Here is a 27586-nt window from a genome sequence, read left to right on the forward strand (position 1 = left end):
CATTATAGATTTCTAAGGCTAACAGGATGTCCAACACCCAGAATTGCATTTAAACCTTTAAAATTATAAAATAAATTCAGTCTGATATTGTGTCAGCCAAATAGTGTCATCAATATGCATCATAAATAAAACGCATAGCTTATGGTGGACCTAAATTTTCCAAACAAACCAGAAATCATATGAATCATGTCAGTGCACTTCGTACTGAATTGCACTGCTATAGTGATGTATGCAGGGTTTCATCTATTCCCTTACATAGTCATGTGTGACGTATTGCTGTAATGCAATTATTTCTTTATTAACTTCCCATTCATTTGTGTTCCTGCCACTCTATAGCTAAGTACAAACATTAAATGCCAAAGGCATAGCGGAAACTCGATGAGCGCATTTGAGATCCATGGATGGATGTCATCTTCTCCTCGACTGTGAGTGTTAATGTCTCAGCCCCAAGATGCATTTTACCATAGATTACACAGATCCATTCATGTCACTTTTGCAGGCTTGCTTATAATTTGCTGAGCTTCCATTGTGAGTCAAGTGTCCCGGTCATAAGCTCAGGTCTGCCGGTTGCCCCACTGGCCAAACGCCCACAGCCCTGACTTTCTGAGCTGGATATCGTGGTTTTAAGTCCCATCTGGGGTGATTCTTTTTTTACTTTTCCCTGCTGCCTTCTGCTTTGTGATATAATAAATATTGCAATAAGTTTCTTCTTCATTTTCAATTAATCAAACTGTATGAAAACTATATTTGCAGCAATTACAGCTTTGCAGTCCTTTGCCATTAGAGCTGTCCGTTTATGACAATATTAGGGGAAATTTCAATCCTGCTATTCCCAGAGGTGGGACTGGCTTGGTATTTTCTCTGACCTCACGGTGAAGCTGGTCTCACATGAGCTTGATAGGCTGGAGATGTGATGATTCTGTAGGCCAGTCAAGCAGGACAATTCTCTGGATTCCTCATCTTTCACCAGTGTGCTTTGAATCAGCCTTGCTGCTTGATAGAAGTGCTGATCACAGAGGGTGGCATGAGTTGTAAAACAGAGCGGTAACCTTGCTGGTTCATTGCACCTTATACTCTGTGTAAATCACCCACCTTACCAGCACCAAAGCAGTCCCATACCATTTTACTCCCTCTGCCATGCTAGACAGAAGCATGGCAGCTATTCTTTGAAGTTGTGCTTCTAAGGCCAGCATACAAGTTGTATTTTCCCTGTTGAAAAAAACACTGGTAGAGATGGTACAACGAGGCACTGAAGGTTTGAGCCTTTTTAACCATTGTATTGAAAACTGGTTCACTACTCGAAGACACAGTGCACATGGGTGACATTTTGTGGTGAAAGTACCACTCCTGATTATATATATATATATATATATATATATATATATATATATATATATATATATATATATATATATATATATATATATACAGGTATGAATGCATTTGACTGTTCGTGTGTGTGTGTGTGTGCAAACTGACAGACAGCGTGCAAAGGCTCTTAATTTGGATATGTTTGTGAAACGTTCTGCTGCACAGCACAACAAAGAAAAACAACTGGTCAGTGATAATGAAAAGTACAATCAGCATTGTTTTAACCATGAGAGTCCAAATGCTTAGATAAATTGTCACTTTTTCAGTGTAAGTATGTTCCTGAGCTCCACGATTCTGAATGATAGTCAGTTTCTCACTGAACCTCCATGCCACTCTGTTAAAATCTCTTGCCACCCCATGTAAAATTTTCTAGATCCACCACTGTGCCAGAGCTAAGACTTAAGAATCTTGAGTATTATTTCAACATAAACTTTGCTTGGTGTCACGCCCAGCTCGTCCGCTCCTCCTGTGTGCCACGCCCCCTACTTACCCGCGTGTGTTTCCCGAATTGTACCCAGCTGTTTCCTTTTGCTTTCAATCAGTCTTGTGTATTTAAGTCCTGGTCTCCCCAGTTTGCTTTGTCTGTCATTGATGTTAGTTGGCGTTCCATGTCTCCTGCTCCCGGTGTATTGATTAAACCCTCGTTAATCCCCGTATTCCGCTTGCCTGCATCTTGCTTACCCGCTCTGCCCGCTATCGCCGAACGCTTTCCGTGACACTTGGGTGCTTCATACTTTAAATTAAATATAAATTATGGCAACGTGCAAAACTATTAAGCAAAATGCAACATATTTGTTTTTCATTTACATAATTATATATGTTGATTATGATTCTTTTTAGTTCCACAGTACATGCAGATACTACAATCCAAGCATGCACTCTTAGGTTAATTGCTATCAGTTTATATAAAGATTTATAGAAATTTCAGTCAGAGACTAGCTTCTGATATAGAAAGAATGTTTACATTTTTTTTGGCCGTGGAATAGTTTTTCAGTGCTGCATGTAGTTTCTCTTTATTGTTTGAATAGGACACACTTACACATCAACAAGTGCAGTGGCAGTTGTGATGTTCTCGCATATGAGAAAATACACGGACAACTTTTATTAAAGAAAACGAAAGGCTTTACTCTCCATACTCCAGTCAATTGCATGCATAGGCCTACTGCCGCATCTCACTTTGCCAACTTCCGCTTCTGTGCGGCTCAGGAGGATCTGGCTGCAGAACACTGGAAAGGGGTCCACAGCTCAAGGGGACCACCAGAGGACAGATGGAGTGGAACCGGGAACCAAGGGATTTGCCAGTGACTGGCACTCACTGTTGTTTTCGACTACAATAAAAACAGCTGTACTGGCTAAATAATGAGCATACAAAAGGAAAAAAAGACATGGATAGGAATAAAAAAGTAATTAAAAATAGAAAAACAACTGAAGAGTCATTCACACTGAACACGCGTCTCTGCTCTCAGGACGATGATCCTGCCAACTGCGCCAGACTGCGACAGACCGAACTACAAAACTGTAGACTCAGTGGACAGCTGACTACGCCACCCTAGGAATTTCATCCAGCTTTCCATTGAGACTACAGTTTTGCAGTCTGTTCTGCCAGACAATGTATTAAAAAGTGCAGTGTTATACATGACACTGTAATTAGTTCAATTCAAGAGATGTACAATCAAGTTATAATAGTGTGATTATCATAATCACACAAATATATGAATTCCTCTGATACTGAATTAAACAACCCTTTATGCTGTCCCTTATGTGAATTAGTAAAAATGTCCACACCTTTTTCACCATAGCCAACCATTCTCTCCATAGTCATATGCAATTCCAATTCCCCCTTTTATTTATTTTATGGCAGACAGACAGCAGTGTTTCCCCTATCATTATATTAGGGTGCCCCCCCCGCAGAAGGTCAAGTTAATCTTATTTAATTACATTTTCTATATAGCGTCAGATCACAGCGGAAGTTATTTACTGTAAGGTTACCTTTACTATAGAAGAGCTCTATATCATTGTCATTTTAATAAACAGATTAAATAGCCTTTTGTTATTTATCTTATTTGCACAACACCTTGTCATTTTTGTCTCTATACCAGAGGTGCCCAATACATCGATCGCGATCTACTGGTCGATCGCAAAGACTGAGTAGATCGCATGACATAAAAAATAGAGGAAGGATGATGCGATCAACCGCGCCAGCTGCTGCAAAACTCCAGTAAGCAACCGAGTCGCCTCCAATTTATTTCTACTAAACTTAAGAGAGGGTATAAAACTGAATGGGGGAGCAGGACCAAGTACGAAGCCAATAACCTACCACTTCCATACGGAATGAAAGGAGGAGTATTTTTTTCCCCACAAGGTCATATTCGAAGTGCGTTTGTTTCATCTGTCAGTCTACCATTGTTATTCCGAAGAAGGGAAATGTGGAGCGGCATTTTCGGACTGCTCATAAAAACTACGGCATTAACTTCCCTCCGAAAAGCGAGCTAGAAAGAGAAAGGTGAAGGAACTAAAATCCCAGTTCAATTAAAAAATAATGCATTTATGCCAAAGGGAAATTAATAATAATGATCAGAAAATATGTAGCGTCAGCCACCTGAAAAGCAGAGAAAAATATCTGCGTTTTTTAAAGGGTGATAAAGATGTTTCACAATGGAATTTTCTGCTTTAAACTATCACCATTTTATGCTATCAGCAATCGTTTTTAAAGCCTAACAGTTAATATATTTTCAGCTCGAGCCAAACATCCGCAATAGGCTGCCAGGAGACCATCTTGTAACTTGCATGCGGATCTCAATAAATAGGCCTGATGTTTCTGACTTCCCATATCAAGAGGCTCTAGAAATGTTATTTTTTTCCCCTTGTCCTGTCCGGCAGCTTTAGCAGAGTCTGAATGCACTGCTGTGCCAAACATACTTGCTTTACCATGAGGGACTCTATAAACTCTGTATAGACCCCTCATGTTGATCTATTTCTTTTTATTTTAATTTTATTTATATATTTCAGTTTTAACACATGTAAAAACATTGCAGTGGGTGAGCTGGCCGTAGTGGAGGGACATATTAGGAGGGGGAAAAAAGAAGGAAAAGGAGAAAAAAAAGACAGGAAAAAGAAAAAAAAGGAGTGATAGATTCAGAATGGAATAAACAAAATTATAGTGTGCAGAAAGTAACACAACTATACAAGCATATAAAATCTTAGTGTGTGCTTGGATGGGTGCGTGTGTAGGTGGGGATTGTGATGGTGATAAGGGTTAATAGGAAACACCTGTGAGGGGAAAGGAGGAACAACATAAATTGTCAGCGAAGGAGTAAGAAAGGGGGCCCCATATGCTCGGTGGTGCTTGGAGTCCATGCTGCAGCTGCCAGATGCGGAAGCGCGTGCGCTGGGGGAAAATTATTGCATTGTTGGACATACGGCGAGTTATTGGGGTGCGCAGAGTTGGGAAGCTAATGACGCCGGTCCGTGATTGGTGGCAGCGGCGTGGATTCCAGGCGCCACAGGAAAGGTTTGTGGTTCCTTCTAGGAGTTGGATTATGGTTCCTGTTGTGGGTTTTGTTTTCGGGGGATTGGGCTGTCTTCCCCCAACTAGTTACTTTAAATAATATTGTTTGATATAAATTGATATAAATTTTTTTTCCTTGTGTATTTGTGTTGTTTAGGACGAATCACATGTGATTTTGGTGTTCATGGCCCTTGTGTTGATGTGAGCTGCCCAGGCCTTTTTATTGTACACGTGTGAACTTTAGCCGGGTGTTTTAGCTGAGTGTGAAGTGTTTTCCCAAATGTTTTAGAGACTGCTGTGCTGAGATCATTGTGTGGGGGCTTGCGGTGCTGCCTGGGTGCTCCATTCACTTATTGAGGCAGCGACTGAATTGTGGAATCCTGGTAATAAAGGCTTATTGCTAGACTTCTGTTGTGAGCTGTTTCTTATGCCTGGTGCCCAGTTTAGCCAAGTTATAAACCTGCATCATTGGGGAAAAGTGATCCTCTTACAATTATATTGTGTTGATTACATTATAATGTTTACATTGTAATGATTACATCATGGATATTTGGCATACATTTTAATATCATAATACTTGTATTCTACGTTATATAGTGCTAAATAATATTCCATAAGAGCAGCTTCACTCCTGAGTCTCCTGCGTGATTGTAGCTCAGGTCCAGCTCTCTCAGGTGTGAGGGGTTTGACCTTAGAGCTGAAGCCAGGGAAGAACAGCCTTCTTCTGTGACTCTACAGCCTGCAGAGAGACAGACAAAAACACTCTGATAAATAAGATCACCAATACAATTATTACTTTTAAGTAAATGTAACTACTTTCCTATTGACAATGTGTTTCCTTTCAATAAATACAGTTTACTACGTGGACGGAATACTCAGTAATACTGGCCTCAGTTTCTCCAGTTTACAGTGTGGAATACCCAGTCCAGCAGAGAGCAGCTTCACTTCTGAATCCTGCAGGTCATTGTCACTCAGGTCCAGCTCTCTCAGATGTGAGTGGTTTGATCTGAGAGCTGAAGCCAGCGCCTCACAGCATTCCTCTGTGAGTTCACACCGGTTCACCTTTAGGAAAATGAAAGACTTTTAAGATTCAAGGTTCTTTATTTGTGACATGCGTAGTTATACAGGTACAACATGCAGTGAAATGTATCCTGAACTGCTCTTTTAACTGTGCAACATTAGAATAATTAAATTTTAAAACCACTTTTTGCATTGGTGCACTGTATATTACATCACAGTGAGCCGTTACATTCATCACAGAAGAGATTCTTTTAAACAATGAATTTATTGTACAGCTTTTAAGTGGCACATTAACACTCACCTCAGTTTTGACGAACATTATATTTTGTTAAACTCTGCATATTTATATTTAAAATTGCAACACAACCATCACTTTTCTTTGTCTATTAGCTGCTAACCAACACAGTGCTAACCATGACAGTTTGGTGTAAGATCAGTGGGTAACGCCTGAGTGAGGGTATCCATTTTACCATAAACGATGCTGAAAAATGGGCTGAGGAGGGATGTTGAATATCAAGAGCAGTTCTGTTAAAAGGATACAGCGACTGAATAGAGGGGAACATTACTGATATTAAAGGTAAGTTAAGGATTTTGACAGGCGTAGCCTAAGTGTCAATCTACTAGCTAATCAGCAAACATCAAAATATTCTTTGCAGCGTGAATAACTAACGTTAGTCATTAACAAGCTTGATTTATTTTCTGAGGTTACAATTTTCTGAGACAACAAGCACTATTATCCTGAGATAGGCTGAAAATGCTGGATACATATTACTAAACATATATGGTACATTACAGAGTTAATCAATGGGGTATGAATATATTTTAGGTCCAAGCACAGTCAGGTACTTCACCTCAAATGGATCATGGGTTTTCACATTGAAAATAAAAATCTCCAGCCCCACTGTGAGGAATTATAGCAGGAGGCAGCTTGGTTATATGAAACATCCTCACTACTGTAAATCCATGATTCTGCAAAAGTGTGTTTTCTAAATTTGAACTTAGCTTCTAAGTGTCCCGGTTACAAGGAAATCAAGGGAAAGACAAACCTTGATCACATTCTCGTCTTTGATAAGATGTACATCCTGGTTCACAACAATATGCCACACTAGCATCAAAGAATTTTGTGGAATTCATCCCACCTCAGCCTCGTTTTCATTTTGAAAATGGTGACCTCTGCGAAATAAGCTAATAGCCCCCCCAATTCAGTGCCAGAACGTTGGAGTTCACCCCAGTGAGCGAGAGGGTTACCTCCCTTCCACTTCGAGTTGGCGGAGGGGGTCTGACTGTTTATGCGTATGCACCGAACATCAGCTAAGAGTACCTGGCCTGCTTCGAGACCTGGGAGGGGGGCTGGGAGGTGCCCCCCATGGGGACTGCATTGTCCTGCTGGGAGACATTAACGCTGATGTGCGTAGTGACAGTGAAACCTGGAAGGGTGTGATTTGGAGGAACGGCCTGGCCGATCTGAATCCCTGTGCTGCCCACAGTGTGTCCATAACGAACAGCATGGTGGAACATAAGTGCTCCTGTCACTGGAGCACCCTGGGCCGCAGGTCGATGGCCGATGGCCGTCTGATGGGACTGGTAATTTGCTACTTTTAATATCTCTCCTTAAATGTTTCATGTTTTTTTAATTTAATTTTTTATTGTCATATTTAGTCCTACGATTTTACTTTGTGCATTAAGCATTTTATTTTTTATCATCTTTTCTGGAAAGCACTTTGAATGACCTTCTTGTATGAAGATGTGCTATACAAATAAACTTGACTGAAACCGACATAAAATATTCATTCTCTACTCATTTCAGCTTCTCCAGTTTACAGCTGGGATCCTCCAGTACAGCAGAGAGCAGCTTCACTCCTGAGTCTCCTGGGTGATTGTAGCTCAGATCCAGCTTTCTGAGGTTTGACTTCAGAGCTGAAGTCAGGGAAGAACAGCCTCTCTGTGACTCTACAGCCTGACAGCCTATTGAAAGGAAACCACAAAATTTCAGACAAAATACAGGCAGCAGTGACCTGTCAAAACACCAGTGCTGACGTTGCCAATGACTGGCCTGGACCCACCAGAGCAAACAGCCCTTTAGCACCCCCCCACCCCACCCTTCCCCCATCCCAGGTCTCCCTGTTGCTGATAAAAAGCTGCCATTCGGGGGTAATATTCTGCACTTGGGTTTGCCTGAGTGCCTCTGTTCCTGCAGCTGCCACACACTGTTCACTGAAGCTCACCTTTTAGCGTCACTGACTGTAATAACAGACATAAATGATTGGCTTCTAAATTATACCATCCAGTGAGAGCAACCCACTGCATCAAACAACTGGACTCTCTCATCCCCAGTCCTGCCAGAAGAAGAGCACTGAGGACAGAGAGGATGAGACCCTGGACTGATGTCAAGATCAAATGGTGTGACGTCATAGAAACCGCAAGATGCCCACGGTCGAGCAGAGAACCACCCGTGAGGAAGTGAGGAATGCCAACAGGAGGCGGTAGGTATTAGATCAGTGGGTAATGCTGGTAGAGTAACCAGTGCTCCCACCCACTCCTTATTTTCTACATCCTTTTTTGCCTGCTGTCGTGTCACAGAGACACAGAGTTTGGCCAAAACACACTGATGCTCTTCTGACTGTACATTAAGTCGGTCAGTCCCCACAAGCCGTAGTGAGGAATTGTCTCTACGAAAAATGACCCTTTTCACAGAGACCCCTCTGTGTTGTCCTGTGTGTGACGCAGCTCCTGACCCCCTGCCCAGTCAGCATGATCCCCAGTCCCCATTTATCCCCAGTTATCACTTTGCGAGGCTGCAGAAGTCCTGCCATTTCCTGCAGACTTCAGTCCCAGATCACTGCTGGCCACGGTGGCCTTTCATCCTGGCAGAGATTTCCCTCCATTGTTTTCTCCACATCCTTCATTAGAAGGAGATGTGAACATCCCCAGCAACTACTGCAGGCCTGTCCGGCTTTAAATTACGCAAATTATAAAGATAAGTTAATTGCAAAAAACTTTATGGATGGAACAGTATTTTCAGAAATTCTGTTTGAGAGCCCTTAGCACATGAACATTTTACAGCCTGTGGTCCACACAGATCTGTACAGTACAGTGAGGATAGAAGAGATTCATCTCTCATAGCTGACAGGTGGCTGATATGACACAGAATTGTGGTCATGCAGCAGATTTCTAAAATAATAGAGTATTTTATTTGATGTAATTCCAAGGAAATATGGTTTAGCTTCTTCTATGGGACTGTGAATAGTCCAGCCCATGCATTTCCTCTAGTGTACAGCAGAACAGTATTACAGGTTTTTTCAGTCACTTTGGTACATTTCTCAGATCAGAAATGAAATTCTCATAACTACTTGTACAACCTCCACATCATCGAGTCCCTTTTGCACATCATAAATGCAAAGTCTCATTCTTTTGGTCAAATTGCAAATGCTTTGGCTCAGTCATGCGAATAATTATGTACAATCCTACATTTTCAATTTTTCATGACATGTTGGTCAAAATATATTATACTGGTTCTCTGTTGAAAAGTCTGACATATGGTGTTAGTTCATTATATAACTCATTACCTGCAAAATGGTCGTCATAATCGCTCAAGCATGTTCTCTATACATCTGTACAACTGTGCATGTATATATATCCAGTACTGTGCAAAAGTCTTAGGCAGTTCAAAGAAATGTTTAAAGCTGTTTATCTGTGTAGCAAGTGTACTTTGGCTTAGAAAAAAAGCACAATTTAACATTAGAACGGGTGCAAATTAAGAGTAACACAATAAAAACTAGTAATAAGTTTTCTAAAAAGTTACTGATATCTAGTTGGATGGCTAGATGAACACCGCTTCAGTTCCCAAACTTCTCCTCAGGGGCACCTCAGTCGTTCCATGATTTTGTTAAATTTCCCCAACAGCTCAATTAAATAATTAGATATATTGGTTTAAAAAGTCAGTGAGAGATTGACTAACTGTATGAGGTCTGCTAGTGGTCAAGTCAAAAAATACATGGCTGCACTGGACGGTCGCTGCAAATACTAGGATGATTTTAGCAGAGGTTCTGAAATGGCGAAGCTGACACACTTTGACAGGCATCGTATCATAGTTTTACACCAACAGGAGGATAATCTAAACATAATTTTCTTTGCCTGCCTAAGACTTTTGCACAGTACTGTATATATATATTTAGGTCCTTACAATGGCTGAGGCTGGTCGGCCGAATGATGGCCATGTCCTCAACCATTCAAACATTTCATAGAGCCAACAGGTATGTAATCCAACAATGTGCCCTGTACTGTAATATTGTCCTCTTACTGCAATGCTTCATATTACAGTATTCCATTTGCATTTTATATTATACAGTGAGTTTTACTTTATACAGTTACATACTGGATGTATACTGTAGCACACATGTCGCGTCACTCACGGTCACACACACAGATTAACCTCCCCCCAAACCACAGGCAATATGCCAGGACAAGCAGTGTAGTACAATCTTTTATTAAACATGCAAGAGCAACCCCACTACTTAACACACAGGGGGGGAAACAGAATATCTAATACGACGAAGGGGGGGACATGCCCTACATACATACCTTTCCCACTGAATACACCCCCATAGAATTAGCACTTCAGTCTCCGAAATTCCTGTGAAAATGTTACTGCGATTGAGCATGTACATGAGCGATTGACTACACACCAATACAATCCAAATCCAAAACACACATGGTAAATGTGCTTTTCTACTTTTATGAGAACTGAAAGCACTTTACAATTTATGCCTCACATTCACCCATCCACACACCGGGGGCGGAGGCTGCCATGCAAGGCGCCAAGCTGCACGCCGGGAGCAATTTGGGGTTCAGCATCTTGCTGAAGGGCACTTTTTATGGGGTGAGAAGAAACCAGGGCTCGAACCTGCAACTCTCTGGTTGCTAAACGATAGCACTACCTCCTGCGCCACCATCTTCCCCAAATGTAGGGAGAAGGAGGTTCCTCGGAGCTCCCAGATGTGTTTGGCTGTAATAAATCTGGAATATAGCTATATGACATAGTTTTTGATAACACCAGCATTTATTTTTTAGACAAAAATGGCAGGCAGATCAGAACTGGCCAGATTTGATGTTGCAGCTTTTAATGAAAGACAAAACAAAATTAAAAAGTGGTGAAGTTTGAATGATTGTGTGTTTATTTCAGTTGTTGATGTTGATAAGATTGGTTTCCTCATACAAATACAACACACATGATGTTTACTTGAAATGACTGAAAAGTGATACCAGGATCAGGGGGTCAATAAGCTTTTAAGTAATAATGTGGATTGTGCTTGGGGTGGAAGCTGCACGTTGTGTTGAAGAAAAGTATAGATTTTCATTTTATAAAATATTCAAAGTAATTGTAATAATAATATTAGTGACGTTCATTTTAGATGACATTAATTACATAACTAATAATACATTGAGAAGAAATGTTTTGTTATTGTGTAGATGGAAAGACATGAAAGTAATGTGGAAAATTGCCTCTTACCACTGAAACACATTGGTATGGGTGGTGCTAATAATAGTACTGCAGCCAGCCAGTAGGGGGCGCTTGACATGTTGCGTTTTCACCTTTTAGAGACATTTTGGTCTCCATGTTTTTTACAGTCAATGCTTTGATGACAGATTTGAAAGCAGTATGCATAATGCATCAGGACTCACACTGAAATTGCCTATATGTGGATATATTATGTAACATGGTTCTGTAGGAATGCTGGTACCTTGGAAACAATATACAAATATACCTTATATGTGAGTTTGGATATGGGTGTGGCTGCAACTGGAGAGGCTTGTAGTTCTGCAAAGTTTTCATAATGGTTGTTGCAAATATTATGTAGAAAATATGACAGAGACTTGAATGCAAACATGGGTTTTGTTGGGAAAATATCAGTTCATGAAATACATTACTGAGGAAACTGTAGTTGTTTAAACTCGTATTTAATACTATTAAGCACAGACACATCACAAGGAAAATAAACTATTATTTATAATAATTTATATACCGTGCAATGATTAAACATAAAAAAACTATAGCATAGAAAAATCGAATGATACTATCAGACAAAATGGCCATGGAGATGTAACAGAGAGCGGTGAGCTGGAGACCAGAGTCTTGACCCTGAGGAGTGAAATAAAATATTTAATTTCTCTGTTGTGTCGCAAACCTGACAGATACACTACTTGTCAAAAAGAAAAGAACTTACTTCCTCACGCATTTCTAAAAGGATGTTTTTGTCAAATCCCTCCAACTCAATGAAAAACCACAGATCAAGATCACATATTATGGCCTAAATAAAAATATAATATAGATATATAATATACACAGTTCATGGTGCATTTTGTAATACTCAAGACACACCAAGGCCATGCACAGTGCATACTGATAAAAGGGAGGGGAAAAACACTTCAATACATTCTCTGTATCACAAGTGTTACGTCCAACAATTCAAGGTGGTCTCTCTTACAATTGACACGCGCGCTCGTCCGATCCTCCCGTGTGCCACGCCCCCTCGTTAACCTCGTGTGGAATCTCCATGTCATTCGCTGTTTCCAGTTGTTTTCATTAGTTCTATGTATTTAACTCCGCGTCAAAATATATTTTACCCGTCCAGTCATTTAAGTCCCTACTTCTATTGTCCTGTGTTCCTAGCTGGTTTCCAGATTCTCCATCTTCCTACTCCTGCTTCCCCGATCCGTGATGTGACAACAATCAACATGAACACGCCACAGTCCACAGAACCAATCTGTTGAGGAACATCCTGCAAAATACAAAATAACACTAACGAAAACATTTCTTACAATTCTAATACAAATGTAACGACAGAAAATGCTGAAATCTACTTTACCATGTTTTTCAAGCATTTCCCAGTGTCCTGGGCTTATTCGGTTTGTCAGTTTGCTGCAAAAAGAATTTTGGAATTGTCAGGGGCAACATAACTACAGCTTTTCATGTAAACGGGATTAAAACTCTATGTGTGAATTAATGGACACACAGAAGACCTTTTGTCACATTTGTAAATGTTTCACTGTTGTGCTACATCTGGTTGTGAGTGTTACCGAGAGCGTATGACAGTCTCTGCCCCAATTGTCGTCAGGAATGAACGAAGAAAATGATGATTAAAATATTAAAAAACAGCAAACGATACGACTTAAATATTATAGCATTTATTGTACAATATACTATACATACGATCAGGAGCGCACATAACTGCATGGTGCGCAAGTATAAGTGCGCATTCCCCGTACACGCGAGGCAACTCCTTGTTGTAGCAGCGGAAATGCGTATTTATTTTATGTGCATTCACGCTGTTATGACAAGAAATTACCGTGCATCTTAACATTTAGGCTAATTTGTAATTCTTTCGCGGCATGAAGGCTAAAATACACAATGATTTCTTGTCATAACAGCGCGTATGCACATAAAGTAAATACGCATTTGCGCTGCTACAAGACATTACCACGCGTATCGCTTTAGACAGCGAATGAGTACTTTCATATCAGTTATGTGCCCCCTGCATATGATCATTTTTGCATATAAAATAAGGGGGGCGACTTACGCAGGGTTGCCAACTTGGGTCAGCTTGTTGGCATGAGATTTTCAATTCGGGACAAGCCTACACACGTATTCACATTTATATAACAGTTTCATTACTTTGTAAATAGTCTTTATGGTTTGCAAACTGCCGAAACGCTTCTGATGCAGCCAGTTTTAGGTTTTAAATGGATTAATGGAGATTCTCCATAAGATTTATTGCTGTGAGCGTTTGAGTCCGAAAGCACGAGTCTCGCGCCACATACGTCAGAGTGGCAATCTGCTTACAGTCGAATCGGAGCCGAACGCGGCCGAAAGTCGCCGACGAGCTGCATAGTATCGCATTGTCTGTTATGGTACGAATGGGCGTCCGTGACAACAACTTGATTGCTTTTGAATCACATGTACTTATCTTCTCAAACTGCTTTCGAGCATCTTAACGACTGGTTGCATTTTGAAGTGTCTTGCCATCTAAAGAATGGAGAACAAAGAAATAAACATAGTTAAGATTAAAATTAAACTTACAATTAAAGTAAAAATAACAACGAAGGAAGGTGTCATTAAGAAGACAGATGACACAGACAAGCCCCGATCGACACGGAGGGTGCCTGACATGCCGAAGGTAAAGCCCTGGCTTAAGAGACCTTATTAGAGCACTTTAATTAGAGCATAAAATGTGTTATATCAATAATCTTTCCTTGTTTTAACAATCGGCTGTCCAGACTGGAAGAGAAGAAAATCAACGTGGCCAGAGGGTTCGTCCGTGGAGCGGGAGGGACAGGCTACCCACGCTGGAGGAAGAAGGAGCGACGAGGAAGAGGCCCCAACTGAAGTTCCTCCGTCGTCCGGACAGCAACGGCTCCTGCGATCTACAACCAGAGAGAGGCCAGGGGCAGCGTCAGCGATCGGCGGAACAGCAACTCCTGACAAGGATCCATGGACTTATGGGTTATGGTGGGAGAAGGAGGACTGACTACAGAGACATTGTTCCTGATGGACTTGTGGGTTATGGGCGGGGACAGAGGGATAATAGCGATGTTGTTGATGGACTTGTGGGTTATGGGCGGGGACGGAGGGATAATAGAGATACTGTTTAAGTGTTAATATACAAAAGAGATAGGATAAGATAAGATAAGATAGGATAAGTTAAAATAGGATAAGATAAGCTAAGTTAAAACATAATAAGATAGGTTAAGTTAACATATGATAAGATATGCTGTTAAAATATCATAAGATAGGCTAAGTTAAAATAGGATAAGAGCTTTACAATAAAACATATACTTACTTTTCAAACTGTGTCTTTGTCATCTCTTCATTGTTGTGTCTGTCTTTGATAATTTTGCACCGTTAATTTATATCTGACACTCTCCTAAATGTCAATAAGCAGAGACAGAGTTATGGGAGGAAGGTACGGTTAAGTTAAAGGAAATGATAAAGTATCAAAATCACAGAGTTACCTTATTTTGACGCAGAAAGAGTCATTTCCGTGTTACTACCACCTATAAGTTAATGGCTGCAAATGTTTTATAGTTTTAGTCCGGTGCACTCTGTATCCATGCTAACTAGCTAGCTAATGTTAACATGACGCAGTACAGTCTTCCAGCTTGGGGATTCCCACCCCGGTCCGTGGCCAGTATTCCGCAGGGGGATTTGCGGAGGGGTTGGTTGCAAATGCAAACGCATCCCTTCATGTTTGTGCGTTGTGTTCGGATGTGAAAATAAAAAAATCAAATTCAATGTTTATGTCATATTATACAAGATAAGACTGTAAAATAGTTTGCCCTGCATATGGATGCCATGCAGTCAGAGTATGATCAAGACAGGGTGTGAGTGTGGAAAAAAGACAAATGTAACAGTATTTGAGGGAAGAGTGAGAAGGAGGGAAATGTAAGGAGAAGGAGGTTCTTCGGAGCTCCGAGATGTGATTGGCTGTAATAAATCTGGAATATAGCTATATGACAGTTTTTGATAACACCAGCACTTGTTTTTAGGCAAAAATGGCAGGCAGATCAGAACTGGCCGGATTTGATGCTGCAGCTTTTATTGAAAGACAAAGTGCTGAAGTTTGCATGACTGTGTGTTTATTTCAGTTATTTTATATTGGACTCAAGGATTGGTTTCATCATACAAATACAGCACAGATAATGTTTACTTGAAATTACTGAAAAGTAAGTGATACCAGAATCAGAGGGTCAATACGCTTTTAAGTAATAATGTGGATTGTGCTTGGGATAGAAGCTGCACGTTGTGTTGAAGAAAAGTATAGATTTTCATTTGACAAAATATGCTAATGAATTGTAAAAACAATATTAGTGACATTCATCTTTAGATGACATTAATTACATAACTAATAATACTTTGAGAAGAAATGTTTTGTCATTATTTTCTATTATCATTGCTTCTTACAGTAAATTATTCTTGATGCCCCCAGTCGGTAGCTCATGTATGTAAAATATGTGGGTAGGATGCCGGTTAAACCCCCCGATTCACGTGCAGCATTTGATCACAGTTGACCCCATTCATGCTGGGCAGAGTCATCCCGTCTTAGCAGAGTCCTGCTGAAGCTGTCTGTGAGCTTATTCTCCAGGTCTCACTGGCTTTTGTGTGGCTCCCCACACTTCTGTCACAGTAGACAGTCCTGTCTGCCTGCAGCTTAACCAATGAAGCGGCTCTTTCCTTGCATATAATTAATGCAGCAGCTATTTACTTGCATCTATCACTCAGGCGGCTGCTTCCCTGCATGTGACCTACTACAGTGTTTTATAAGGTGTTTCCTTTGCTGTTCTCAGTCTCTGCCCCGATTCCCCAGTTTCTTTCGCAGTTTTTCCTGCCATCTCTGCCACAGCTTCAGCTGCATTGTCTGCAGTCTCTCCTGCACTGTCTGCTCTGGCTGCAGCTCTGCCTCTTTCAGCCCCCCCCCCCCCCCCCTCATATGGCTCCTGCTGCAGCCAAACCCCCCGCAGTTACACCCACTATTCCTACTACTGCTCCTGCACCTAATGCCCAACTGCCCCAGCATCAGCAGCTCCTGCTGCCCCTAATGCCCCAGCTCACTCTCTCTCTTGCTCTTCTCCAGATCTCAGACTCCCCTGCTTCCTCTCCTCTCTCATCCATCTCTTCTTTTGTCGTTTTCACCTCCATTTCTGCTATGACCTGCAGTGATTTATTTCCGTAATGACTGCTGCCATTGTTTGTCACCATGTTCTCTATAGTTGTCAGCAGCTGTTTAATCTGAAGGCTGTTACTCCTGTACTCTGATTCATCCAGGTTTCCATCAGAGCTTGAAGGTCTTCCTGACCCTTGGCCTGGTTCCTGATCAGGTGTGATGATCTTTGTTCTAACAGCCAGTTCTTCATTTCCTCCAGTGTCTGAACAGCCTGTGATTCCCCAGCTTCTCTCCTCTCTATCATCACTTGCTGTAGTTGTTCCACGAGATCTGCAGACTGAGCATTTTTATCTTTTCTGTTCCAGTGCTTAGAGTGAATGACATGGACTCGGCCTCCACACTTATCAACAAGTTCCTTCAGATCCTTGTTCTCCTTCACATATTCCTCAGTGGTTTGGTTTTCTTTAAGCTCATCAGCCTGTGTGAAGAGGACACCTGTGTGTTTCAGGGCTTCCTCCCCAAACCACTTCAGTACCATCTTCACTGACTCGTTCTCTTCCCCCAGGATAACATTTCCTGTGCTGCTCTTCCCAGATCCTCTTTTTCCCAAAAGCACAATTCTTACTTCAGAAGGTGCTTTGGGAGAGAAACACGATATCAGTTACCATGAATGTTATAGATTTGTGTCAGTTTGATTGAAGACTCATAGCAATTTGCTAAAATCAAGCCTGTCAGCAGGAGGCACTGTGAATGTGGTTATAATGAACATGAACATGTCATATTGCTGTGGAAATTCTCCAGCAGGTCTTTAGCATGTATTGGGTGCAACTACTTTATTCTGTCAGCAGATGGCAGTGCAGAGCCACACAAAGCATGAGCGCATGGGAAAGAGACTGACAGTTAGAGGTACTTATTCAACTCGTTTTATTACTGAACACATATATTTCATCTGTCTGCTTATCCAAAGGAAAACCTCATTTCTATACATAGTTTGTTTACATGAACACTGACAGAAAAGCTTAGATATGCAGCCACTCTTAGCAATTTCACGACAGATGCTTCTGTCCAGCTCAGTGGATGTCAGTCTGGCTCAGGGATCGGCATCCGAATTGAGAAGAGCCACTTTTCGGAAAAGAAGCCAGAGAATTTTACTGGAAACAAACATTTATTCTAAACAGATTAGCGACTTTTTATACATACCAACGACAAAGTAAAACAATTTTAAATGTTTTTTGTGGACTTTTGAACAAAAAATGGCATGTTTGCCCTAATTTTATGAATCATATCGTTTTCTTTTCTTTATATTAACAGGTTAAGGTGTTTCGTTACCTTGATAAAAAACCCAGCAAGATGAGGGGCTTTCCATTTTTGTAATGAACTGTATGCCAAAACAAAATGTTCACTTAAGTGTGTCAATTTTCAAGTTATTACAGTTTTTTTCAATTGCTTAGACACTAAAATTAAAACTTTCTCACAATTAACAAATCCTTATACTCAAGGAGCAAAACACCGGCCTAGATTTGCACAACTGTAAGCACATTTTCAGCTTCACACTTTTTGCAAAACATAACACACAGTGATTTGCAAAACACTAAACACACTTAACATACATTACACACAAAAATCTATCATGAAGTCACTTCCTTGCAATACCAAAGCACTGACTGTCAAATTACCGCACTGTCCAACCAATTGGTTCAACACAGTCATCAGGTTTGCAAACACTTGTTTGCTTAATGTAGACACACCAATCAGGTGTTTAAGCACTATAAAAAGGCAACAGGCAAGTTCACCTGTCTTCAACAAAAATGGACAGTGTCAGAAGAAGAGGAAGAGTACGGATGAGAGGGGGAATCTGGAGAGAACAATGTGGAGGAAGAGGCCAAGGTAGGGGAAGAGGAAGAGGGAGAGGAAGACCTAGAGGAGGGGTAGGACATGCACAAAGAAGAAGACGACCAAATCTGTGTAAAGAAATTCGTGCTACAATTGTGGACCATGTAATAAACCACGGACTAACACTGAGGGAGGCTGGACTGAGAGTACAGCCTAACCTAAGCAGGAACACAGTGGCATCAATAGTTCGGACATTTCGTCAGGAGCACAGGTGAGAAACTTATCTTCCGTCAACAGAAAATCCATAGCTTACTGCATGTACTATATCAACCGTTTTGGTATGTATTCATGTTTCATTTTACAGTAAGCTACATGTATTTTGTTTGCCCAACATAGGATTGATCGTCGAGAACACCAAGGAGGGAGGCGCCCTATATTCACACAGGAGCAAGAAAGAGAGATCATAAACCTCGTTTTGGCCAATAATGCAATCAGACTTCGAGAAATTCAAGCCCATATTGTCAATGATCACCAAATTCTCAATAATGTCCTACAGGTCTCTCTGTCAACAATAGGCTGTATCCTTAAAAAACATCAAGTTCTGATGAAACAATTGTATAAAGTGCCATTTGAAAGAAATTCAGACAGAGTGAAAGTCCTGCGGCATGAATATGTGGCGGTATGTTTTGTTTACTGACTGTAGTATTGTGTACTGCACACATAACCTTTTTACAGTACATGTAATTTTACTGTATAGCATACCTACAGTATAATGATAACGCAATGAGATATTTTGCTGTATTTCAGAGAGTTTTGCGAATGGATGCGGAAGAAGTCCCGCATGAGTTTATATACATTGATGAAGCTGGATTTAACCTGACAGTGAGAAGAAGGGGAAGAAACATCCTTGGCCACAGGGCTATTGTCAATGTACCAGGGCAACGTGGGGGTAACATTACCCTTTGTGCTGCCATTACACAGAATGGGGTCCTCCACCGCCATGCCAACTTGGGTCCTTACAACACTGACCTCATTCTTACATTTTTAGACCGATTACACAATATTATCACAGCAGCAAACCAAAGGGACCAGATGCAATACATTGTCGTCTGGGACAATGTGGCTTTCCATCGTTCCGCCCAGGTCCAAAACTGGTTTCATCAACACCCACTATTTACAGTTCACTACCTTCCACCATACTCCCCCATAGAAGAGTTCTTTTCTGCATGGCGGTGGAAGGTTTATGATCTCCGGCCCTATGTCCAGATGGCCCTCATTCAAACTATGGAGGAAGCATGTGATCAAATTGAAGCAGCATCCATACAAGGGTGGATTCGTCACTCCAAAAGATTCTTTCCACGTTGCCTTGCAAATGAAAATATAGCCTGTGATGTTGACGAGGCCCTGTGGCCAGATCCAGCTAGGCAGAGAGATGTTTAGGTTTTTATTTTTTATTTTTATTCTATACTGAACTGGATATGTAATTTGTTACAGTATTATTGTAAGCTTACAGTACAATGGTATGTTTACAGTTTTTGATGATTGCTTACACACGGAAATTAAAAGTAGTACACTATTAGCAAAACTGCACACTCAACAAGCAAAACAGCAGCCCATATTTGCACAACTATAAGCACATTGTCAACCTCACACTTGTTGCAAAACTCTACACACAGTGATTTGCAAAACACTAAACACACTTAACATACATCACACACAAAAATCTATCATGAAGTCACTTCCTTGCAATACCAAAGCACTGACTGTCAAATTACCGCACCGTCCAACTAATTGGTTCAACACAGTCATCAGGTGTGCAAACACTTGTTTGTTTAATTGTAGACACACCAATCAGGTGTGTAAGCACTATAAAAAGCAGCAGGTGAGTTCATCGGTCTTCAAGCAAAATGGAAGGAGGAGGAGGAAGGGGAGGAAGAGGAATCAACAGAGGAAGAGGAAGAGATGGAGGCCATGCTGGAGGTAGTAGAAGAGGAAGACGAAGACAAGAAGGTGCTCAAAGAGGACCGAATCTGACAAATGAGATCCGCCAACACTGGTTGACCATGTTGTCAACCACGGCCTGACGCTGAGGGAGGCTGGACTGCGAGTACAGCCAAATCTAAGCCGATACACAGTGGCAAGTGTGATAAGAACATTTCGGCTGGAAAATAGGTATTGTACAAATATCACCATATCAAGAACATCTGCACGGTTTCAGTAACTGCTTTACAGTACTGGATTCTATGCAGTATCAGCACTTCTGTTACCTTGTCCTCTGAATATACTGTACCATTGTTTACTGTTTTTTTTCTACATAGGATTGAGGGTCAGGAACGACAAGGGGGAAGGCCTCCTATGTTCATAGAACAGCAAGAGAGGGAGACAGTAAACATGGTTTTGGCCAACAATGCTATAACACTCAAACAGCTCCAAGCTAACATTGTCAATAACCATGCCAGTTTCAACGATATCCATCAGGTCTCAATATCAACACTGGCACGCATCCTAAAAAAAAAACCATATTCAATTGAAGCAAATTTATCGAGTGCCTTTCGAGCGCAATTCCGAAAGGGTGAAACAACTGCGGCATGATTATGCAGAGGTATTTATTCACTTTAGCAGTGTGATCTTGCATACCGTCTCATAATCTTTTACTGTACTGTAATATGTATACTACATCGACACTGAACTACACAATTTTGCCTGACACTGTTCTTCAGGTAGTTCTACGAATGGATGGAGAGGAGATCCAGCATGAGTTCATTTACGTAGATGAGGCTGGGTTCAACCTGACGAGAACACGAAGGAGGGGAAGAAACGTCATTGGCCACAGGGCTATAGTCAATGTCCCAGGGCAACGTGGGGGAAATATAACACTCTGTGCAGCCATTACACAGAATGGGGTCCTCCACCGCCATGCCCATATGGGCCCTTACAACACAGCACTCATACTTACATTCTTGGACCAGTTGCACAACATAACAGCAGCAAATCAAATCGATCATATGCAATACATTGTTGTCTGGGACAATGTGTCTTTCCACCGCTCTGCTCTGGTTCAGAACTGGTTTCAGCAACATCCACATTTCACCGTCCTACATCTTCCACCATACTCTCCATTCCTCAACCCTATAGAAGAGTTTTTCTCGGCATGGCGGTGGAAGGTATATGATCACCATCTCCAGGCTGAGGTACCCCTCCTCCAAGCCATGGAGGAGGTCTGTGACCAGATGGAGGTAGCAGCAATACAAGGATGGATTCGTCATTCAAGACGTTTCTTCCCAAGGTGTCTAGCTAATGACAACATTGCCTGCGATGTTGATGAAATTCTCTGGCCAGATCCAGCTAGGTGAAGAGACAATGTCTAGTGTTTTTCTTTGTTACAGTAAACTGACAGTACAGTACGTAAAGTGACATGTTGTTACAGTACTATGAATCTCCATGTCAACATTTTGGGCATGTTGAGAAATAAATGAGTTTCTTCAGTGTGCAACATTGGTTTTGTGTAGTGTTTGGTGGATTTACTTTACATTTGTACTTTGTTGATGGTAGCCTACTCTAATCATAGGAAAGTAGAAGTGCTAAAAGTGTTTTAGGTTTATCACAGCAGAGTGTAACTCGTGCAAACAGAGTATGGTAAATGTGAAACATGTGTTTCTTATGGTACAAAAGTGTGGTTTTTAAACATAAGTATATAGTTTTTACAAGAGTATTTCATTATGCAAAGGATTTGTAGTGTTTTGCTAATTGGGTGAGTGGTTGTGCTAATTGTGTGTACTGTTTTAAAACACGGGCCCTGTTTCGAAAACCGTGCGTAAGCAATCGTCAAAAACTGTAATACCATATGGAAACTGGAAAAATGTTTTGTTACGTAGGAATGTTTCGTTCAAATGTTCAGTATTGACTGACTTGAGTACATGAAAAGAAATAAATATGTTCATCAAGGTGCAGTACTTGTCTCGTGTGTTGTGTTTGGTCAATATATTCATGTTCTTTATCAATATCTCAAAAAAGAGAAAAAAAATCAAACCAAGACTATATCATTAGAAAGGTAGAAATGTTACAAGTGTTTCAGATTGAGCACAGCAGTGTGTAATTGGTTCAAACAAAATCCGACTGTATGAACCATGTCTGCGCCATAGGGTACCAAAGTGGGCTTTTGGTAAATTATTGTACAGTTTTGAATTAAGTGTTTCATTTTGCAAAAGATCTCAGATGTTCTGCTACTTGTGTGTGTAGATGTGTGAATTGTGTGTAGGGTTTTGACAAAATGAGCCTTGTTTTTAAAATCGTGCCTAAGCAATCATAAAAAACTGTAATATGATGGTTTGTGTTAACTGATTGGTATAAAAATACCATTTTTACAAAGGTTTGAAGAGTTAAGCAAGATTTATTAGCTTTTGCAAGAGACCTGTTTGTTTTGCTGATTTGGTGGTTTTTTTATTTGAGTGCAGAGTTTTTGCAAAATAGCCAGTAGTTACAAAAATGTGTTTAAGCCATCAGAAAAAAACGTGTGTGCTTTGGTGCACATCCATCCATCCATCCATCCATCCATTTTCCAAACCGTTTATTGTACTGGGTCGCGGGGGGGTCCGGAGCCTATCCCGGAAGCAATGGGCACGAGGCAGGGAACAACCCAGGATGGGGGGCCAGCCCATCGCAGGGCACACTCACACACCATGCATTCACACATGCACACCTACGGGCAATTTAGCAAGTCCAATTAGCCTCAGCGTGTTTTTGGACTGTGGGGGGAAACCAGAGTACCTGGAGGAAACCCCACAACGACATGGGGAGAACATGCAAACTCAGCACACGTGACCCAGGCAGAGACTCAAACCCGGGTCCCAGAGGTGTGAGGCAACAGTGCTAACCACTGCACCATCATGCCGCCCCCCATAAATTCATTTTTCCATTTTTATTTTCAATAATATTGATGTTAACTCAGCATCTTATTTTCAATGTTGAAAAAGTCGCTTTATATCAAGGTTTCGTATGGAAGATTATAAGCACAAAAATTCAAATGGCAATTCATTTTGCAATTGTCAATTCAATATTCAACCAGAGCATGCATTTGTCATTTCAATATTTAATCTGTGCATGTAATTTGAAAATATATTTTGCAATCGGCAATTCAATGTGCAAAGTGCCTATGAAATCCTTAATTAATTTCATAATGTTTTGAATAAAAAATAGAATGACAATTCACTGAATTGCATTTCGTTTTGCCATGGGCTTTTTGCCTCTTTATTCAAATGGCAATTCATTTGGCAATTGTCAATTCAATATTCAATCAGAGCATGCATTTGTCATTTCAATATTTAATCTGTGCATGTAATTTGAAAATACATTCTGCAATCGGCATTTCAATGTGCAAAGTGCTTATGAAATCCTTAATTCATTTAAAAATATTTTGAATAACAAATAGAATAACAAATCACTGAATTGCATTTCGTATTACCATGGGCTTTTTGCCTCTTTATTCAAATGGCAATGGCGTCCCCGGGAATTGCATTGCATGTTGGGGAGAAAACTCAATTTGCAATTCCCAACTGTCAGACCGCTCATCAAGGTGGACCTTCATTAACGACGTCACTTCCTTGTTTAGGGCCTCACTAGCATTCAACGGATTTGTTCGTTTAGTTAGAATGAGTAAACCCCCTTTATCTTCTTTATTATTATTTTTTATTTTTTTATTATTATTTTTATTATTTGTAATAATTATAACTAGTTGCACTTTTCCTTATTTGATTGTAACATGCTGATTATATCATTGCAATAACATGCTTTTACCACAGGAGGTGTGATATATTGTTATGTAGACTTTTATAAGTAACTGTTTGTTTGAGTTTGTAATTGTTTTGCTCTAAATAAAGTTCTTTAAAACGTAAAAAAAAAAAAAGTTAGAATGAGTAATGGCGGCAGAAGAGCTTGCAGTAAATATTTCTGCCTTAGCAGATGACATGGAAATTAATCGGGTATCAGCAGTAGATGCGTTTGATAGGTTGTTTGTGTTGTCACAGAGGGTAGAGGAACTTACAATCTTAACTGGACTTGATACGAGAAGGGTGCAAACTAATGTAGCTCAGGCGTTACATCAAGTCACGCAGTTGGTTACCCTCTGTGACAACACAAACAACCTATCAAACGCATCTACTGCTGATACCCGATTAATTTCCATGTCATCTGCTAAGGCAGAAATATTTACTGCAAGCTCTTCTGCCGCCATTACTCATTCTAACTAAACGAACAAATCCGTTGAATGGTAGCGAGGCCCTAAACAAGGAAGTGACGTCGTTAATGAAGGTCCACCTTGATGAGCGGTCTGACAGTTGGGAATTGCAAATTGAGTTTTCTCCCCAACATGCAATGCAATTCCCGGGGACGCCATTGCCATTTGAATAAAGAGGCAAAAAGCCCATGGTAATACGAAATGCAATTCAGTGATTTGTTATTCTATTTGTTATTCAAAATATTTTTAAATGAATTAAGGATTTCATAAGCACTTTGCACATTGAAATGCCGATTGCAGAATGTATTTTCAAATTACATGCACAGATTAAATATTGAAATGACAAATGCATGCTCTGATTGAATATTGAATTGACAATTGCCAAATGAATTGCCATTTGAATAAAGAGGCAAAAAGCCCATGGCAAAACGAAATGCAATTCAGTGAATTGTCATTCTATTTTTTATTCAAAACATTATGAAATTAATTAAGGATTTCATAGGCACTTTGCACATTGAATTGCCGATTGCAAAATATATTTTCAAATTACATGCACAGATTAAATATTGAAATGACAAATGCATGCTCTGGTTGAATATTGAATTGACAATTGCAAAATGAATTGCCATTTGAATTTTTGTGCTTATAATCTTCCATAGTTTCGCCACCATTAATTTTTCAATATTGAAAATCTGACCAAAAATCAATTCATTTTCAATGCTGATAATTTAACACTGACCATAATTCAATGCATTTAACTATACTTCAACGCTGAAACAATAACATGATGCTATCTGGGCTATGAATAATTATTTCAATTGATATACAGATTCCAAGCCCATATAGGTGACACACAGGTACATAATGGGCGTCTTATGTCTGAGGTAGCCAGCTACTGTGTTTGATAACCCACCATCATAATAATAGTTTCCTCGCACCAGTATAAAAGTAAACCAATTGATCCCTCTTGCAATCACCTGTGGTATGAAACTGAATAAAATGTATCGTACCAGTCTTGGGGAAAACCAGTGAGAATCCACAGCACTGCGCAAATTCTCATGTGTTCCTAATGACAAGGGCAAGACTGGTAATCAAATTAGCCTCTCAGCAGGAGTGTTAGTGTAAAAGCAGTGCTTATTGACACAGATAATAAAGCTTGTTAGATTGCGTAACATAATTATTTAGCTGGACCCAGAAGAGGTGAGAGCTCCCCTAGTGGCTACAGGAGTGTTAGTGTAAAAGCAGTGCTTATTGACACACATAATAAAGATTGTTAGAATGCGTAACATAATTATTTAGCTGGGCCCAGTAGAGGTGAGAGCTCCCCTAGTGGCTACAGGAGTGTTAGTGTAAAAGCAGGGCTTATTGACACAGATAATAAAGCTTGTTAGAATGCGTAACATAATTATTTAGCTGGGCCCAGAAGAGGTGAGAGCTCCCCTAGTGGCTACAGAAGTGCATTTTCCCCAAAGCAGATATAATGGATGGGATACAAGAACAAATCAAATTATTTTCCTCATTTAATATTCAGATTTTAATTGGGCTTAAATTTTAGAGCACAGTGTGTTCTAGGATGGTACGTTATGGATATTAGTCTCTACCACATTCTAACGCTATAAATCCGGACCTTTTCCTATGTTTGATTTGGTGGCTGCCAGGCGTTCTGAGTAGTATAGTGACTATGGTAGGCGTGTGATTCCCTAAGGAATTTTTTATTCTGTTCTGTGTGGCAAATACATATAATGCTGACATTTTTCCTGGAAGATTTGGGATTTTTCATCCCGTGCCTTAAGGTATTTCTCTCCAGCTCTAGGGAGTCTCCCCCGAAAACACCAGTCACTCACTAGCCTTACACTTATGCTTGCTGACTTATTCAACACCATGAATGGATTAACAGAAAAACAGAAACCTATTAAAAGGCTGCACCATATCATGATATGCAAATAAACATCCAGCATCATTGTTTCACAGGGAAGTACATTATTTATTGATAATTATAACCATAACCCTTACTTCTCAGCTTGACAAACATAAGGTGCAGCGCGTGAGCATGTGAACTGGTTGAAATGCAAGTGTCTCACAGTCAATGCATAAGACTTGAGAGCCCTGACTTTACTTATATAGCCCACAACATGTTTATGATTCATAAATAAATCTGGCCAGCAAATCGGTCTTTCAATTTCCACAGAATAAAAAAAACGATAATGTTATCCCGCTGATAATTGCAGGCGCGTTTCACCCCCGGCACTGGCTGGAGACACAGGCAAAAGGCATACAATCTTATTGAGGTACAAAAATTATTCCATCTACTCTGCACTTCTGCATAACTTCCATCATAGTGCCAGTTTTTGCGGTCAGCAAGTTTATTACTGTAAGCGCCTCCATAGTAGTGCCTCTGAGGAACTGAACCGGACTTCCGATGGTGTCTCTCACACACACATCATACATATATATATATATATACACTCACTCTCTCCGGGTCTTTCACATGATATGTGGTCAGCCACCATATGGGAGGCATATTCAGGCACAAATGAGGGGCATATTTGCAAGTCGCACTAATGTGTCTAGTTATAAACTTAGTTGTATTGTCTCCAAAAATGGTTGCAAAATGCGACTAAATGGTCGCATCCTGGAACCCTGTGGAGCCACACTTTTGATTTCATAGGCATATTTTACACAATGCGATAAAAACATCGACACACACATGAACCAGGTCACTAGTTTGTCTCTGGGCTTTTTCCTTCGGCCTATATGGCATGTTTGTGAAATGTTACGTCACATAGCTAATCACCAGTGATCTTAGATCTATACCCAAGTATGCTCCCAGATAGCAGCTGACTCCGATCCGGGTCCGCCTCTAAGCCGGCAAATCCGCGTTACAGTCACATCCGTTTTACAGCTGGAATACGGACAAGGCCCGGACCCAGGCTTCCGTGGCGGGAACGCAATAATGTCAGCAGA

The 27586-nt window shown here is 40.5% G+C and overlaps 1 protein-coding gene and 2 long non-coding RNA genes across 5 annotated transcripts in view; 2 read left to right on the top strand and 1 right to left on the bottom strand.

Moving 5' to 3' along the window:
• LOC125722196 (uncharacterized) overlaps positions 1-27586 on the bottom strand; it is a 240263-nt gene that overhangs the window by 162590 nt on the left and 50087 nt on the right. The window lies entirely within an intron of this gene.
• Positions 13382-14744, top strand: LOC125722208 (uncharacterized). The gene is made up of 2 exons (XR_007386202.1): positions 13382-14073; positions 14174-14744. It is a non-coding gene; the product is annotated as an uncharacterized LOC125722208 (long non-coding RNA).
• LOC125722226 (uncharacterized) lies at positions 19996-21245 on the top strand. The gene is made up of 3 exons (XR_007386227.1): positions 19996-20562; positions 20709-20992; positions 21111-21245. It is a non-coding gene; the product is annotated as an uncharacterized LOC125722226 (long non-coding RNA).

This window comes from Brienomyrus brachyistius, unplaced genomic scaffold (genome assembly GCF_023856365.1).
Source record: "Brienomyrus brachyistius isolate T26 unplaced genomic scaffold, BBRACH_0.4 scaffold37, whole genome shotgun sequence".
NCBI lineage: Eukaryota > Metazoa > Chordata > Actinopteri > Osteoglossiformes > Mormyridae > Brienomyrus > Brienomyrus brachyistius.